Below are 20,057 nucleotides of genomic sequence, written 5' to 3'. Positions count from 1 at the left end.
ATCTTGTCTATCACCTTGATCTGAAAAACATTAAAAGGATCAATGTGGTTAAACCCCTTGTATTGTCCATCTGAGAATTGCTGAGGAACCTGATGGAATATATGTGCTTTTGTAACAAATGAAGAGTAAGTGCCAGGCAAATCTTCTCTTCCTTGCAGAAGATTAACACTGCTAATCAATGACCTTTAGAGTAATCTAAACTGTATTTTTTTTTTTTGTGGTTTGTCAAAAAAATAGTAGTGTTTTCCAGATGAAAGTGGAGGACTGGAATTATATAAGTCCTGTGATGAACTGAGGTATGAACAACTGTTTTTTATAGGAACATGGCCTGAATTTGTGGATTTCCTCTATGTTTATTCTTTATGTTATGCACACATAAGAATAATGTATCTTTTTTTTAAATAAAAAAATAGTTCTGTATTCAGGAGGATTATTTTTAGAGCATTCTGGGTTTTTTTCTCCGAAGCAAATTACTTATAAACACAACAGAGATTCAACATCATGTTTTTCCAGTTTTTCTAATGTACTCTTACACAGAAGCTGCAAAAAAATGAACATGAAATTTTAGTATTTTACTTGTGCTTTTACTGTAAACTTGGTATCATGGACTTAGTTTATTTCAACGCTAAACAGTTTAAGCTCAGAGGTGGAACAGGATGACCTGCCTTTTATAATCTTTAAATAAATCTGACTCTAACAACTTTAAGTCACAAATATGATAAGACATACTGTCCCTCTCTCTGAAAGGATTTCCAATAGCAGCATTGGCTCTTATCTACAGACAAAAGGAGCGTATTCATTAAAATAGTCTTTAGAACAGCATAGTTCTAAGGGAGAATATAAAGACATTTAAAATAGAAGCCAGGTTTCCTTTAATATTTTATGAATCTAGGTCAGATACCAGATTTTTGCATTCAATTACAATACAGTTTCCATTTGGGAAGAAAATAACACCACCATATCCACTACCCAGCTTCAGCTGTAAAGTACACCAGAATATAATTTCTGTCATGGAGTTTCTCATAATGAGGCAGCTCCCACTGCTAGTAAGAAATGCTTTAGTAAACGGAAAGAGACATAGATTTATTAACAAAATACAGTTACTTATTCATAAAAATGAATTCTACCTTCTGGTTCCAATTCTTCAGTTATTTCTGTCTCATTTCCAGAAGTAATTGATGTTTGGTCAGCTAACTGCTCCTCTGACAGATGTGAGAGCTCTTCTGTCTCCTGTTAAATTTCTTCAGCCATCTCCACCTTATCATCTGCTAGCCTTTCTTGTTTAACCTCCTGTCCCATATGCTACATAAAAAGATAAACCTACAGTCTTTTTAACACCTCTTGAATAGTAAAACTTACTAAAGTTCAAAACTTGAAGAGTTACAACCCATATTCATTATACAAAGCCTTTAAACAATGGTATTGCTTATGCAGCACAGGAAACAATGAGAAGTTGTCAACTGCAGTAACGAATAATTGATACAGCAAAAATAAATTCTCTAACTATGTATATTTGTGAAAACGTAACTATTATAATCATTTGGTACCTGTCAACATATATATAGCCTCTTAGACTTCCAGATTTATTTATATTTCAGCTCTTTCAGTTCTACAAGACTCAGTTAAAAAAGCAAAAGAAAACAAAAAACCCACCCCACTACCATCTTATTCAGTTAGCAATTTTACAACTAAATTATACGGTATTTTCTGTTTCAAAAGCAAACTAATATCATATAAAAAAGAATCAGCCTTGTTACACAGCACAAACATTCTCTAAGGTAAAATGTCTTCAGAGCATAACTTACTCTGAGGTAATCTTACTCCCTTGGTTCCCTTTGAGCTCAATCACATACAGTAACACCTCATCAATGGATACAACATTGTAGGATTATGTCCAGGATGGAAACTTAGTGATGACTGAAGTCAATCATCTTAAACCCTAGAGAAGAGAGGCCCTGTTGTGCTCTCCTGGAGCACAGCAGCAGCACCAACACCTGCACCTGTGCACCTGCCTGCATGGGGCACCTCCCAGGGCTCACAGACCCTCAAATCTGCCACACTCGAAGGACCATAGCTGACAGTGAGGCCTGGGCTGATCCCCACCCACAGATTTCTAGAGTCCTTGAGGTCTAAACCCTGCTTGTTGGGAAACACAAAGGGATTTGATGTGATTTATTCACGGAACCCATGGTAGGTACCTTTTAGGTTGATAGGCGCCTGTACACACATAGAAACAGGTGCACATATCACTTTACCTGTGTATGTGAATTGATAATGGTATGAATGTTGCTATCTCATATCTACAGCTAAGTCATTGTTATAATTGTAGTGACCTCTATGGAATCACTTGGTAAATGTTAAAATACTCAGAGATTAAGTGCTGCAAAACTCCTTTGCACCCTTATCTTTGCATCCATATCTTGGTGCACTTACCCATCTTCACATTCCCGACTTTAGTATAAGTCATTCCAAATTGCTTCTAATTTGATATTCTTTTGTATGCTCTAATCTGTGTAATAAGTGAGCCTTGCCAAGAAACTCTGTAAAGTCATGTTTTCACAAATTTGTATTAAACCCTGCTTTTGCCAAAACCTTTGATAGTGTTTCTTTAAGTGGCCAAACCACTTGTTCACAATACCTGCTTAGCTATATTCTTAAGTTATTCCATTCATTCATTACTTCCCCCAGCTATACATTGGTAATTTTTAGTGGGAAGGCAAAACAAACTCCATCCAAACAAGAGCAAAATGTGCAGGGCCAGAAGCTGGACTTCCATGATCCCTGTGGGTCCCTTCCAACTCAGAATGTTCTATGATTCTGTGATTCTGTGAGATAATCCCACCTTCCAACCTGAACCATTCTGTGATTCTCTGAGTACTTCTGCAGTAGCAATGATAAGAAGCTGTAATCAAATCCTAGATACACAGGCCTTGAAGCGTATTAGAATATCTACTCAAGCTGCAGCAACTCTACTCACTAGCAATTGAAAGTGTAGTACCCTGGTGATACAGTTAAGAGTACAAGAAGCTATTAAGTGCTAATCTGGGGAAGGCAAAGACTGGCACTTAAACATTACGCCCATAGGAAGGACAGAAGATAGAAAACATTGCCTAATTTTCCACATTCAGCTTAACCAAATAATAGTACAACCTGTGATATTTTCATGCTCTGAATATAATTTTAAATTTAGCATTACATAATAAAGCTGTCAGTAACAACTGTCAATATGTCATAATATTAATGTAGCATAATGTATTTTTATTTATTTTAGTATCACTTAAGGCCAATTGTGCAAACACTTGCTGTGGTCAAAGAAAATGTTTAAATATTCAATTTAGTATTAGATGTCAATAAAGCTACTCAGAATCTTAATGGTAAGCACATGATGAACTGAAGCCATGCTTATAAGAATTATTCACAACAAGTTGGCCCACTTCGTTCCATTAGATTGTTCACAGAAATACACCTTTTTAAAAATATACATTTGAAGAATCAAGTCTAAAAATATTCAGGTTACTTTCTGCCTGTGCTCTTCTTTTGTATACTTTATATATTGCCACAGTATGTATCACAGTGTTGAGATACAAAAAGAGATTGCAGTCTTAAATATTCACTGAGAAGTTGCTCTACAGCATGGGAAAAACACATATGAAATAATCTATTCAGTAGCTTAGAAGAAAAAGGTATTATTGTAAATGTACACAGCTGTAAATAAAAATCAGTGTATACTGAAAAGATTAAAAATTTCTGGATTAATGAAGTTGAACGACAATTAAACATGGCCAAGGGCCTGTATAGGCTTCATGTAACCTTGCACAGTAAATAGAATAGTGGATTATAATTTGAGAGACACTGTCAGAGGGACCTCTTTTCCATTAGAGCTTTCAATGTAGAGAAGAAATACTGAATAAAGAATAAGTATTAATCCAACAGAAGAAGAATAAACGCAGCTGAAAAAATATAAGCCTCATTCAGCATATAATCTGTATTTGGTCAATTTTTGTACTTAATAGCTAGTCATAACCTTAGCATATTGTACAAATGTTCACTTAAAAGGCAGCTTTGAAATCACCAGCAATAGAAATGAAACTTTTCTGGGCAATATTCCTTAACTTCAACATAGGTATGACCTCACATCTTGAGAAAATATTAAATTTTTTCAGAAAAATACCTCTTTCTACTTTGATCTTGTCAAGGATTGCATTTTTGTCTGCTAAATCGGATTTGATAGCCATCTCTAGTTTAGCAATTTGCGTTTCAGTTGCTGTTCCTTTGATTTCCATTGCTGTTCATGGGTCATACAGAAGACACTGTAATAAAACATATGGCATGTGAAAAACTTTTAGAAAGCAGCTTCAACAGAAAATAATAAAGAAAAAAGCTTTTAGTGGCACAGAGACCACTGTCATCATGTCTTAGGAATTAAGTAAACACATGCTGGTCTGCTGCTGTTGAAACCAAGGCGCCTTTCTCAGGCTGCGGTTAAAAAACATGAAAGAGTTTGTGGGATGAGCAAAGGAACTGGCCTTAATTTAGAGCTCCAAAGTCAAAAAGTTGGCAGCATGCAACATTTGTGGGACTAGAAAAGGAATTCAGATGCATATCCCAGAGTAATCCACAACTCCAAACCTCAGCAACTGACAACTAACAAAACCATTCTTTCCGCATACAAAACCTCTTAATGTAGAGAACTAGGATGATCCACCTGATTTCTTTTAAATCTGTGAAACATGCAGAGCATAAAGTCAGTTGCCTGTTCAAAGAAAAATGTTGACCACAAAGTGACAACAGTTTTCTCATACTGTAAAACAACAATTCTGATACTGATTAAGAAGCACATTTAAAGTAATCTTTCTCCTACTTTAAGAAATAAAAACCAGAGATGGGCCAAGAAATTAGAATAACTATTTTGCCTGTAACACATTATTTACTTGTAAACTACCAATCTATGTGCAATAAGGATTGCATGGACACAGAATTAGAACTGTTGAAACCACAACAAAAAGTGTTACTCAGATGAAAACAAAATTAAATACATTATATAATTTACAGTGTAATTCTCAGTAGGCAAAAAGACAAAGCAATGCAATGAGTTTTCATATAAATTAGACACTATAGTCTTCATATTACTATTTTTCAATACTTGCATTCTTATTTACTGAAAAAAGGTCAATCTTAACCAAGCACAAACTGGTTTATTCACTTTTGTACTCTGAAAAATCAGTAATTGTAGGGTTTCGTAAACTAAAAAAGTCAGTTCCTCAACTCTTTACTTTGGTGAAGCTCATCAGCTAACAAATTCTATATTTTACATAGAAAAATGTACTAAAAATGTTCTGATATCTATCTATTTACCCACCTATCTCTTCAAGAGATCTACGTAACAAGCCTTGACCAGAAAAAGAGAGGAGACAGAAATGCTGCAGCAGGGATAGCCCACATAGGTTCACAGACTCTACATGCTGACTGAAAGAGTTCTGAGTACCTGTAAATGCATTTATCTTGCATATAGTTGAAGAATGGCTCTAAGATTAAAGAAATAAAATACTATAGCATGAACTGAAAACCCTAAAGTATATAGGGTTTATATTCCTGATATGTATTTTTCATTAAGAAGTTGTATTTCCCTGTATTTTGTCTTATTCTCATATTATAGCTAACCTATGTACACAGTTCTCTAGTCATAGAGCATCTTGTAGTGTGACTGTTTACAGCATGCATGAACTTAGACAAAGCTTCTAAGTCCTGCAGTAATAAATGCACCACTCTCCTATAATTTTGAAGATAATATGCAGGCAGTATAATGCACTGAAACCACTACCATTCCACAGTATTGCAAAGGTACAGAAGAGACAGTGCGTTCTTTAATGCTTAAAGTTTGATTGGCTACTAGAAGGAAAGCATAAATCTCTTCAAAAAAAAGAAATACTGTCAGTTTTCACACTTCTGAAAATGTTTTCAAGTTTGAATGACAACACCCAGTTGTATGTGAGTTCATCAGCTTTAGGTAAAATTACTTCACATAAGGATGCAGCCAGGTATTATTTCAGTTTTTCAGAAGACTGTCCTGGGAGAAAAATCATTAAGCATTACTATGATGGTCGTTATGAATTTAGATGTTTAAATGAAGAACATTTTAGAAGACAGGTTTTATCCAAGCCCATATAATGCTAATGTTTATGTCAGTTTGAATTGAGTCCACGTGTGTTGCTTTCTTCTTTCGAGTTTTAAGGTTACTTTTACTTGAATTCATGTGGAATTTCTTTCATATTTACTGTATTTCACTGGAGTTAGAGCCATCTGTGTAACTATAATGGTCAACCACATCTGGCACCATTTCCTTTGGAAGGAGTTTAAGAATTGCTAGATTTGCATTACAAGGTCATATGAAAACAATTCCTCCAAACCTTTTATACAAACGAATTGTTTTCTTGGATACTAAATACTAATGACTAAATAATAAGAGTCAACGGACAAATTCATACTTGTTCTTTGCAAACAGTTCGGCAGTCTTGGCTTTGGCAAAATTCCCATCAACATCAAATAAATGTCCCAAAAATAACTTTAGCAAAGAATGGGTTTATGCACCTTTGCCTCCAGGCACCTGTGGACACTGGCCTACCCACTGCTAGCATACATAAGCTGTAGTAAAGTTGCATTGCTCGAATAGGCAACCAAAAAAGCTGGCCAGCAAATGGTGGTTATTTAATACTTCTCTTTCTAACTGTTACCTATACAGTAACATGGAATGATGAAACATGAATCAATGTTTAAATGAGAATATATGAAAAGACAGATCATTTTAGTAAAAGAAACATCACATTATAGATTACTGTGCTATAATGGAAACTTATTTCAATTTCTCTAGTTAAATATCTTTTTAAGTCATCCCATTATGTTTTTAAGTAGAACAGAAAATTTCAAGCCAAGACTGTTAAGTTGATTTCTTCATAAGAATTATTTCTCTGAATAATGATGGAGAATAAACAAAAACATAATAAGAAATATTTATGACATGACTGAATTTTGGAGAAATCTACAGCAAGTAACTTAAGTGAGAGACAAGTGACCAACTTCACCATATGAAACTCTAAATATTGTGATTATACAACTGTTGCATGTCCTAAGTAAAAAAAAAAAAAAACTTAAGCTCTTTGTTCTCACAGTTTTTTATTACTATAATTTTTAAGTTCACCGTAGACTGTACAAAAATTATGACAAATGCCGTAAGAATAATATGAACAAAATTTGGTATCACTCACATTATGCTTAGTCATTGGTATTCTTTGATAGATATCATACTGACAAGCCAAACACATTTTAAGAGAAGAAATAACTTGGATACAAGAAAAGACTTCAAGATGTACTTGCTGCAATTATTAGCTCTAGGACATGTGTCTTATTTTCTAACCCTCTTCAGTGTAAAAGACAACACAGGTTCACAATAAAGGAAAAGTTCATTTGAAGGTCATTTTTTCCTTTAATGTGCTTGTGGCAACTAACTATAATTACTTCTTCTCTGTACCAGAGAATTTCTGAATCATATCGTAACAAGGTATTTTCATTTTCTTTTTAAGCACTGCTCATAAAACTTATACATCTTATTATGTATAGGAACCTTTGTAAAAACTCATGTGAACCTACACATAAATTGCAAGCAGAATCAGAAGTGAAACAGTAGCTATTACCACAACAACCAAACCACCCCCCAAAAATAAACATTGGAGAAGCTGTCAAAGATCAGACTTTATGTAAGTTCATTGAGACGTGCTAGAAGAACTTACACAAATGTTCAAATACCACTTTTTTCAAAAAACCAAAACCAAAAACCCAAATGCAAGAAAAAACCGAAGGAATATATGTCTACCGAAACACACTCTTCTTTCAATAACCCCAAAAAAATCTACTAGAAATTAAAATAAGAGCTTTTTGAATTTATGTTTGAAATAAAGTGATTCCTACTTATTTTTAATTACATTTTTATAGAAGCAATCTACTATTTCAAGAGGATTAGAACAAGTATGGAAACCAGTCTGTTTCAACAGGGCCTATGAAATACAGCAGAGCCCCATGAAAGTTTCCTTATACAGTCATACAATGAACTGCAGCATGAACGTACTTACACGTGTGCAAAACCACAAAACACGTATACACACACTACAGCACACAGTATATAAAGGTCTATTAAAAAAGGACTGGAATCAAATTTTCTGTATCCAGAAACCCAAGCTTACCTCATGCAGCTTATCGTAGTTTTTTTTCAAGAATTCATTCTCTTTTTCTGAATTGTTTATTCCTTCCTGTAACTAAAATGAAGAGGGAAGTTTCAAGTAATGCACAGCACAAGAGGAAATTACAATGAATGTGTGAGCAGAAACAGCAAATAATTTTTAGGCAATGTCAGGCTATTATTTGTTCTTTTAATACAACTGTCTTAGAAGTTTCATAAGAAGATAAATCCACATGGATTTACATTTGGCTCAGTCTTTTTCATGCTGTTTATATGAAGCTGACACTAGCATGTTGCAGTTGATCAACAGGATCTATTCACATTCTGTCTTATGCAAAACAATATAAAAACCTGGAGCACTACATTTTTAACTTTCCTTTTAGTAAATGAATATCAGTATTAGCTAGTGTATGGCTTTTGCATAGAAAATATTTTTATTGACATTATAGAAACAACATACCCTTGCTTCCAAAACACTCACTAAAGCAGGATATGGTTTTAAAGACATGAGATACTTAAACTGAGAATATCTGCTCTATGCATTACAACACCTTAAAGGTTTGGAGGAAATATCTATGCGGTAACCTTGGTAAACTTGGTTCATGTAAAACACATTTACAAAAGGTAAAGCAGGTGGCAAAACTAAATACAAGTTGCTACAAAATGCAAGAAAAACCAAGTAAATTTGCACACTCTTATTCCTCATACACTGAAGAAAATGGGGAAGAAACCATTTGATTTTTAGCCCTGTATCTGGACAACTTGTTAGTGATGACAGAAGTCTCTGGGAGTCACTAGCCAAAGAAACAGGAGTGACTGATTTGAACTGCTCAGTAAGATGCAACACTGTACTCTAATTAAATCAGGTTCAATGAATACTGAAAACTAGCAATACATGATCAATAAGCCAAGTATTATAATTCTTTTTCTATTAATAAACCACTTGCTTAGTATCACAACTGACATGATATCTCATGCTTTAACCTCAAATATTGTGCCAACACTGGTGTTTGGACAACATGGCACAGGGACCAGGTGTGGTTCATAATTCTATGGAATGCAAACAGCATTTCGGTCAGGAGTCTTTCTTTTGAATAGGATAAAAATATATATAGTACCAGGTCAGTCTTCTACATATGTTTGAAAGGTCTATCCATATCTCCTCCATTAAAAGGTATACCAACACTTCTTTTTCCCTTATCTACATGTACAACTAAAGTAAAAGACTTTAGCTCTTGACCACAACCTCACCTCTTCTGTCCCTCTGCTTGAAATAGTTACTGATTGCATTTTTTTTTTGAAGATGGAACCACTTTAGCCGCTCCTCTTTAAGCTGTCCGTTCAGTTCATCGCCTTTTGCTAACAAAGCATCATGGCTGGTCTTCGAGTTCTTTAGGCTCTATGGAAAGGAAAGAATATCCAGAAAAAAATAAAATAAATCACACCTAGTAGAATCTTACAATGCTGCATATTCCAACAGTGGTCTCTTCTGGCAGTATTTAGTGTATATATTCTCAATGTGGTCAACAGGAGACACTCTTGATCCAAGTAACTCAATGCACGGCCGGGGGAAGGTGGCACTCTTGGTGCTCTCAGGAACATTAAACCCTCAGTTCAGTCATGATGAAAACGACCAAGAAATACATCTGTTAAGCAATTAAAAGATTTTGCTGTGGTTATAGTGGTTAGACATGCTGACCAAAAAACACTGCAGCAGCAAGCAAAAATGAATGTTGACCACAGTTATGGTAATCACAGAACTTGCCACAGCTCTGTTAACCCTTAATTGTAGATATGTAATTGTTTCATAATCCTAATACACTCAGTTCTATCTTCCTACTAGTAGTACTTTAAAGAGGGACTTCTGATTTCTTTTACGTTTTCATTTATTTAAATGGATTATATTAAGGCACACTTAACCAATTTTAATACTAAATGAAGGATGCTGACAGAACCTCTATTTTCAGAATATTAGTTAATTCTATAGTGGCTACATTCCACAAATGCTTTCATAAAGCCTCATTCATTAAGAATTTCAATGTAAATCACATTCAAAGTATGACTTGAAACAACAGAGCCCACAAGCCAATCATCTGTTTAATAAAATGATTGTATGAAAATTTATGCTATGATTATGAAATGATTATGAAAATATATATGAGTATAGATAATACAGGATAAAGTTAGCTTCAGCTTTTTCAATATACTATTTCCTACAAAGTAGTTGAATAGAGAAGCTGAATCTGAATCCTGTACGAATTGTTTAGGTTCAGTTGCATCTGAATATACAAGAAACAAATAAAACCCCATTGAGTATAAGCCACCAACTTGATCTTCAACCTTTCATATCTCGTTTCTGAGTTGGAAAATATCATGGAGAATAAACAACATTAGCAGTTAGTCTTATTTCACAGAGTGAATAGAGTGTATTGTTCATCAATATTTAACAATCTTTCTTCAGTGCTCCTCTTGCTCTGTCCTGTATCTGTGAACTCTATTGCAATAACTTCAAAGAATTACACCTTAGAAATATTTTTTACAGTCTTAATTCTCTCCATATTTCATTTTCTTTCTTATCAAAATCACAATCCTTAAAGTCTATAACCCTTCCAACTGTCCAAGAGAACTCATTTTTTCTTTCTCATCTCTTAGCTTCAATTTTTTACCTGCAGTTCTCTTCCATTTCAACACACAATATACGAAGAAAAACAAACAAATTAACTAACTAACTAAACACCTTGGCAAAGCTCCTTTCATAGATTTCATCCTTGTCTCTTTCCTTAATTTCCAAAAGAAATGAAACCAAATCCATCAATAGCATTTTTTCTACCGAACGTCTCATTAAAAACACAAAAAGCTTCCACCTGAAAAGTCTCCTTGCTTCCACTTGATTCTATTCCTTCAGTGTCTCTGCTACTCTCCTGACCATTTTGGATTAGCTTTCCACATTAATTTTAAGGGGACCATGACTACAACCTCATTATTTTTGTATTTTTCTAAAATGCATTCTTTACCTGGATCATCTTCTACATCTGAGTATTCCATCAGCCTTTTTTTCCCCCTTATACATAAACTGTTTCTAGCTTGCTGTCCCTGGAGTATCCCAAGACTGAGGTCATGACAATAATCAGGATGATGATTTTCATTGAATATTTCTAGTCTGGAATTTTATTTCTTTGGGAAACATGTCTTGAACTTGTTGTCAGTTCGAAATAACTCATTTAAAGAAAATGGTTATATAAGTACTGCACAAATTAACACCAACGTCTCTACACTGCAGTTGTGCAGTTGTACCAATCATTCAAGGGAACTGACTCTCTTCAGTATTTTAATCTGTAGTTCCACAGACTAACATATTTCATATTATAACTTAAAACACGCTGAATACTCAGTTTATAACTGAAGCAAATAAATTTACCAATGAGATCAAATATATACTCAAAACCAGCCAAACCTCCCCAGCTTTATCAAAGACCGATAAAGTGAGGGGGGTCTGGTACCCCTTTTTTCGGAAATCAGTATATTTAAGCCAAAGCTCTCTCTTTAAATCATCAGGAGTCTCCTTCAGTAGCCAGACAACTCAGTTCATTCTTACAATCTGCCTGGGATCACTCTGCAGATGAAATCACTAAGACCTCCTAGACCCTTCTGAAAAAACCCAAAATTTAAGACTAAAAATCCTTACTCTGTTTGGAGCAGCTCAAGAGAAATGTAATATGTGGTTCATCATCATGTACTCATTATTGACTCAACATCAAGAACTGTGTATTTTTTTTTTCATTTAGAAAGGCTTACATGATGAGAACATATAAATGTACTAACCAAATTCCAAATCTCTCTTGAAACTGGAGAAATTTTCCTTCCATTGCTGAAGGAACACTGCTCTTCTCAACCAGCTGTTTACAGACCTTGATAATTTCCACATTGTCCTGAATGTTTAGTCTTCAAATTTAAAAAGAAATACATAATGAGCTTAAAAATACAAAATGAATTATCATATTAGTTTTGTTTTGAAAAGTTGAACTCTTTTGCAAATCAGCTTCCTACAATGCATTTGGGAGAAGACTTAGTGTGTAATACCCAAATTAATTTCTTCTTCTATATTTCATATTACACAGTGTAGGTAAATAAACATGATGATACAGCAGCTTCAAATGCTACATCAGAATCTTTGATTATTGACAGAAAAAAACCCCATTCTATACTTAAAGTGATTGTTTGTTTTCTATTCACTTTTCCACCATCTGAAGTATTTAGTGTCAGTAGAATACCATTTTATGGAATTTCCTCTTATAGTTTAAACATATCAAATACTGCTAAAAAGAAGTGACTCAGCAACTTATAGCACCTGAAGGCTTGTATTCCAACATGCTGCAGGTGTGTGTTACCTACACAAAAATCACATAATACCTATGTAGATATTCTTACAATTCTAAGATTACAAGATTTGAGGAGGATTTGTATTAATATAAATTATTATAAAAGCCAAATAAATCTTTAACATTTGAAAAGGTAACTTCTCTTCCAATATTTTTCTATTTTAGACATATTGGATTACTGTCACAATGCTACACTGCAGCAAGAGAATGGACTACTAAGCTTACACATCTGTAAACCAGCTGACTACATGAAATACTTTCCTTTTATTCTTCAAAATATCAAATGCTTTTGTGTTTTGGCATTGCCCAGTTAATTGTCCTTGCACAGAAGATAAACACAGTCACAAATCCGAGATCTTCCCCAAGAAACAGGCCTAACTCAATGCTAAAACTATCATGTGTCTGAAACATGTTATCTACAGAAATTAAAGTTGTGGTGAGTATAGACAGCAGCACTGTCTCATGCTAGCTATTTAAAAGCTAATGTAGTGGCACGTTTTTATTAATCTTGTTCCACACATCAAACAAAAGGGTCTGATGCCTTCAAAGGCTTTTTTTTCCCCCTTCTTTTTTTAAGCAGGCTCTTTTTTTTTTTTCTTTTTAAGTAGAAAAAGGAGCAGATGATAGTGAAATTTATGATGTACAGATGTAAACTCCATAGCTTCTGACAGTCAACATTAACTATTTTTTCAACAGTGAATGAAACAGTACTTGATTTAAACAGGTTTTAGATACTACTACTATGGAGCAAATTACTTAAATTCAGAAGTGAAAAATTACTTTTTATTTGGATCATTTCAATTCTTGCAACTGTAAGAGCTAGAGAAAGCATGTACAATTACTTACTTATTAGTGCATTACATTGATCACAATTTCTTTATTTATTTATATAAAATATGCCTAAGAAACGTCCATTGCATCCAGGCATATGAAAAAGAGCTTGCTGTTGGACAATGAGATCTTTTCAGATTTCGTGGGCAAGGCACAGTTAATTGAGGAAGACTCTGTTGGGAAGGATCATTTTTCTAGAAATGAAGTCACAAACCAGTAGAATAGAAAATTATGATCTTCACAGGCTTCTCCCTCCCAAGTAGGTATATTCTGCTCCCTGAACATCTGCCCAAGTATTCTGATATTACTTAAAAATAGGGGTTATATACAGATTTAATAGAAATTAACTAGTATTTTTCACTTAAACAAATATTTCCCTCAAAATAATGAGTAAGACTAAACTTGTACTGAGATAGCTGAATCAGTACTTTTTTTAGTGCCCAGAAAGTAATAAAATTTGCCACAGAACCTGGACACACTGAAGTAGAGCTGGAACAGAAGTCAGAAAAAGAAAAGGAGCTAATATCCCTTTGGAGGCAATAAGATGAATTAATGGGCAAACTGATCTAGCTCTGTGCCTTCTATCACAACTGCAGAAATAAGGAACATGAACTCTATTCTTCCTTTAAACCTCATCTTCATGCTGGCTTTAAAAGTCTGAAATGGAAAACGAAGTTAGGAGAAAGTGACTCTTAAAAAAGCTAAGAATTATTTTTGGGGTTAATGTCTTAAGTACACTAAAGAGACAATCTCTTTTCCAGACCTCTTATCATTTGGATTAAAAGCATATAGAGTGGAGTCCCAATAACAGGCTGAGGACCAGCTGTGTGGGAATGGGGCACTGATAGCAACTTACACCAGAAGGAAATGATCAAAGAAACGATCTTGACCTCCACTGTACAAATTTATGCCAGTAAATCCCAGATGGCTAAGCTAATAAAATTGAGGTCTAATTAAACCACATCCCTTGCATCTTGTCTTTGCTTCCATATGAGCAGGACATGGATACAGTACTGAGACTACTCTTAAGGAGTCCTGACTATTGTATTAACTGGAGTAGTGGCTCAAAAGCTTTATCCATTCATATTCAAAAGTGGAAAACCAAGTAAGTAAAATACATATCACCACCAAACTTCTCAAACTTGCCCTCTGTCTGGCAAAATAGGCAAAAGGCTTTTCAGCTAATTGCTCTCAACCACAAATACACCAATAGCCAAGACAGACACACAGACTCCCAAGCAGAGAAGAATACAACATGAATGTGCACTACTACCTAATAGATCTACATACATCTAACAGATTTAAATAATACAGTGATAATATATTTAAATCGAGTCACAATGCAGCAAAAAATGCCAAAGGAATTAAAAACAGATGGGCAAATAAGCTCTTCATTAAAAGATCAAGTAAACAAAACACACACACAAAAAAAAAGCATAAACATGCAAATACCTGTTTCAAAAATGAAGTCTGGGATGGCTTTAAAGATGTTTTTGGAAAGTACCATGAGTTATTAAGTTATTTGAAGATACCTGCTTGCAAAATTATTGTATTTAGAATTAATGTTTTACCTTGCACACTGTGTACCATAGACATCAAACCACAAGGCTGTGGTTTTGGCCATCTTTTAATTATGAACAGTCAAGCTAATTGTAGATAAATTTTGTACTTAAAATGTGTTCAGTCTAATAATCCATAGGCCAAGTTTGTCCCTTAAGGTGGATTTATAAGTTCCTTAAAGAATCCCAAAACAAAATCCAATTAAATATGGAAAAAAACATTGATTGCAGCCACATTACAATAATCATCTCAAGGACTGTTGCATATGAACTCAACTCTGTTATGTAGCTCTTATGTTAGACAGAAACTGCAGCAAAGCTGCAAAGGCAGCTTTAAAATATTACTGGATTTTTTGTGAATATAGGACTCAGGATAACCAGTACCTCCCTTCCTTATTGATGATGGACTAATGGTTAACTATGGCTGCTTCACTAATTGGAAACTACAGTTATTTCAATCACAAGAACTTCTTCAACATGTAGCACAATAAAGAATGTTTTCCGGTTGACAGTAACCTAACTGCAGGCTGACATCAAATGGTGCTACAGCAAAGAGATTGGCGGAAGTCCAGTCCTTTTGGCACCACTCAGTTCCTAAAGAATTTCAGCACTGTCTTTACATGGTTATGTAGCAGGATGATAGCCACGTGTTTTCTTACAAAACACAAGAAAAAGCTGCTAATAATACCAAAACTCAAAGACAAGCTACAGAGATGAACTAAGATGACCTTATTGGTCACCCAAATGTCCAGGTTTTTTCCAGTATTCCAGAACTGACAGTTTCTTCTCTGCTAATATAAAGATTAAAAATAAGAATTACACAGAAGCTATAAATCTGTTTATTTTTTTATGCAATAAAACAACTCATACAGACTGTTCTAGATAGCAGTTACAAGACTCTCAAGAAAGCAAGCTAATGAAAGTCTCCTTAATATATCATGTACGTATCCCTTTAAGTTCTGGCTCTGGTTCATTCAGCATCAAAAATACATGGAAAACATGGGGATTAAGAGTCTTCCATAAAGTACTCTGATGGCACAATTATAGAACACACACTACATGTATACTGGTGGACACTTTTCAATTTATTTCCTAGTATCTTCAGTCAAATACAGTAACTCTCAAATACTAATGCATCTTCTATCAGCTTTCAAGCTAGAAATAGACTGTAAAGGAAATACTTCCAGAACTTCAAACATGAACTCAGAGACAGTAACTTATCATGGTTTGGATACAAGTAATTTGATAAACATAAATAAGGATCTGTACTACTTTTTAAAGCCTGACTTTATTTAAGGACTTTTTTAGATGAATTTGAAGTGCATCTTTACTTTCAAACTCCTTAAAAGTTTTCACATAAATATGGTAGTTGACATAGAATTTAGATGTTATCTTCAGTTTCGATTTGCTGCATGTGAAGAAGAGTGTTTATACACAAATGACGCACAGAAATTCTTCGCAACAGATCATTTTCAAACGATGAAAATAATATTTTAAATATTTTCTGAATTCACTGGAGGCACAGACTGAGAAATTAATTTATGATAACAACTTCTTTAACCTATTTAAATGATATAAAGGAAATTCTGAATAGGGGAGACTTATGACTCTGTGAATAATTTAACAGCAAACATTATGATGTATTATTTATGTAGCACCACTGATGCACAAAAGAATGCTTGCACATAATAGCGGGGTCGTCAGTCCCTTGAAAGGCAGTTAAAGAACTGATGACATATTTCTCATGCACGGAGAACTTCCACTGGAATCAAACAAGTAAGGAATGCAGGATCATGCCACATTAGATTCTTAATACAGTTAAAGGTAACAGTCTGAAACTGAAACAGTCAAAAAGGGGAAAATACATGCAAAGCTGTAGAATTTTGCATGTATTTTTTGCAAAAGTAAGGGAGAGAAAGAAAAAAGATTCAACTAATAGAGGCTTTATTATGAACACATTCTGCATGCATGTTTGCCTGACTTTGCTGCACTGCACAGCTACACCTAATTTGCTAATCTACCCTTATACAAGGCCAATAGTTTTCTACTGTTTCTAGACTCCAAATTATTCATGGGTGCTAAGGAACATTAAATTGCTTGATATGAACTTATACCTAAAATTTTGTAATAATTATATCGAAGATCTTTTGGATCAATTGGCTATGGTATCTTCAAAGCAGCCAAACATAAAGCAGATACAGTAAGGTGTATTTATTCTTTGTGGATTTTTTTTGTCTCTTCACACCTTAGAAACAGCTAAGCTCTCCTGAATTTTTCCAGCCATCTTATTTTTGGGTAAGTGTCCTGCATATTTTCTGATCTGAATTAAAAATGATTTGAGATTCAGATTCAAGATTTGACTGAGCAATCTAAGTGTTCACTTCTTTAAAAAAAGAGGGCACATACCCAACACAAGTCTGTTGGGTTTGTCATCACTGATCAAAAGGGCAGGACAAGAATATATGCAAAACAAAAACATGAAATAGTCTGTGCTAATGAACATTATAGAAAGTATGCTCTGACCTTATGGATTACAATACTACTGTGTTCAAGTTCTGAGTATTGGTTACTACATTTCTAGTAAGTTTTCACCTTAGGAAAATGTGTTCAAGAAATTGCATATTCAGAAAATTCAAATTACCAGAATCCCCTCTGGTTTGGACAAGGCCTCAAAAAGCAGACAGGCACACTAGAACTTCTGCAAAACTCCTGAACACTGTTAGCTGAGCAGGACGTTCTGTGGACAACTTTTCCTTTTTTTAAATTATTCGTGCTTTCGTCAGCTTAAGAATCTCTGCCTTAATCAATATGGTTCCAATCCTAGTTCTGCACAGGACATCTTACAACTGGATCTGCTCTTATTACAAGATAAGTCCTCCCACTCTGTCATATCAACATTTGATATGTATTCCCAGAACCAAGTTACCCTCTTCTATCTCGTAGCCCTGGGCCTGAATAAATTTATTATATTTCTACCCTCATTCTGCATTTTTAAGATAAAAACCAAACAAACTGATTTTGGGAACAAAACTGCCCAATTAATGATATGAAGTGTACAAACATAGGTGTGTTAAAATTGTCAAAACTTGCCCTACATATAAATTACAGGCAAATTGGTAGGGACAAACACATTTTTTTATCTGTCTAAAACCATGAGAATTTTTTCTGTTCTCATATACCTGAATCAATGTAATGAAAATGAAGACTGGTGTGAGGGTGTAACTGGCCAGCTGCCTGACCCATAGCTTCTGGACGTTAAGGAGACAATTCTGATGACTCAGGTTTGAATCAGAGCTGTAACTGTTTGTTGAGGATTTTTAAAACACATTATCAGTTCAGTGTATAAGTTAACTGAGTACAACTACTACAAATGTCCCTACGAAAGTTTTAAAGTGTGAGTTCCAAATCTAACTAAATAAGTAAAGGACTGAGAGTGAGACTGCCTTAAGCAGTAAGTCTCGACAGTAAAAACACCATTATAGATGGCTGCATTGTAGTATTTACTTTTCAAAGTCCACACGTGTGATAGATTTTTCAAGTCTGCAGTACTGTGCACATATGTATCAAGAGACTAGAACAAACCTTGAAATTAAAAAAGGAAAAACATGTGCAAACAAATGACAGATGTGAAACTTTGTTATAACATGACAACACTAAACTTTTTCATACACTACTTTTATAACCCTTTAACATGTAGAAAGTTATACTAAGGAAGTCCAATGATTTTAACTATTAGAAAACTTGCCTGATAGCTACTCTCTTTTCAAATCTGTACTTTTGTTTAACCCTGACTACTGTGGATTCTCATAATAAGGACTTCAAAGGCAAACAAGCTATCATGACTACTATAAATGAATACAAGAACAAGGGGAAAGAACAATCTTTCTGCCTACAGGTACTAGCATTGCCCACTGATGAAAAAAAAGAGTATGGACTTGCTACAGTGAAGCAATTATTAGGGGTACTGATATAAACCACTGTTTTTAATAAATGTGAATTACACCTTTCCTTGTATGCTCTGGCATACCAGCAGCCTCTCTCACTTTTTTGAGACCACTGCTAATAAAAGATTGAACACAGCTGTATGGACAAGGTCTATGGCCTGGAATCTGGAGCTGCTGGTCAGCTGAAAGGAGTTTTCTGGGGAGGCTCTCGTTTTGTTTCTCAAGCTCATGAACTCTTTCTTGCCAATGCTCAATCCTTTCTTCCAGCTCCAGGCCTGACCCAGCCACTTGGGGCCGCCACCAACCTGTTCAGACTTTTTTTATCATTAACAAGCTGTATTAACTTGGTCATTCTGGGGAAAATAATAAAAAGATGAAAAAGAATGTGAAAAGTCAGCATAAAAAGCATTCTGTTGAAAGGAACATAATCACTGTGAAGACTTCAGCACAGAACCTGAATAATAAATTTCAGGTTTTGATATAACTATTACTGCCTGTGAAGAACTCTTTGAAGATAATTGAAACCACTGTGCAGCAATCTGCTTTATTGCACTGACAAATAACAGTTTCCTAAGGCTTATCATTTAAGGTTAGTAAAGGGAGGACACATATTTACTCCATATGGTGCTTAAATGTAATTTTTAACGCATGACCTTATATAGGAACCTCTGCATGCTGTTAAGTAAAGTTACAGGTTTGGGATGTGGGGGGGCAAACTATAAAAGCTACAACTCCACAGAACATTCAACTATTGAAAGAATGCTAATAATATGCAACATTCCAATGATATACAATTTCTAGTATTTTAGGATTTAAATATATATTTCATGTCTAAAGTAGCTAAAATAGATAGGTGGAGATATTTAAGAAGGTACTTTGAAAAAAGACTTAACAGTTCTCATTACCATACTCAATTTTATACTTGGCAAGTAATACCAGTGTGCTTCAGAGAAGGAACAGTTAGCTGCAGCATATAATTAGATACAGAGGGTATGGTTGTCATCTGTCTTTAAAAGGATACAAATTTTGCTTTTGGTATCTCAAGAGTTGTACCTTTGATTTTCCCTTAGTTTTGATAAACATTTGTAAGCTAGAACAAAAGGCAGAGAGGGCA

The 20,057-nt window shown here is 34.5% G+C and overlaps 1 long non-coding RNA gene across 16 annotated transcripts in view; it reads right to left on the bottom strand.

Moving 5' to 3' along the window:
- Positions 1-20,057, bottom strand: part of LOC104687470 — a 51,100-nt gene that overhangs the window by 24,142 nt on the left and 6,901 nt on the right. For 14 of the 16 annotated variants that reach the window (XR_002044886.3, XR_751533.4, XR_751525.4 and 11 more), the window contains 3 exons: positions 9,482-9,629; positions 8,235-8,306; positions 4,172-4,310 (listed from right to left, as the gene is read on the bottom strand). This is a non-coding gene — a long non-coding RNA (uncharacterized LOC104687470). Of the gene's footprint in view, positions 1-1,127; positions 1,303-4,171; positions 4,311-8,234; positions 8,307-9,481; positions 9,630-12,052; positions 12,173-20,057 lie in introns of all 16 variants that reach the window. The other 2 variants (XR_751530.4, XR_002044884.3) reach the window with 2 other exon arrangements.

This window comes from Corvus cornix, chromosome 11, assembly GCF_000738735.6.
Source record: "Corvus cornix cornix isolate S_Up_H32 chromosome 11, ASM73873v5, whole genome shotgun sequence".
Classification (NCBI taxonomy): domain Eukaryota; kingdom Metazoa; phylum Chordata; class Aves; order Passeriformes; family Corvidae; genus Corvus; species Corvus cornix.
The sequence above is the reverse complement of the archived record's forward strand: the minus strand, read 5'-3'. Positions and strand labels throughout refer to the sequence as shown.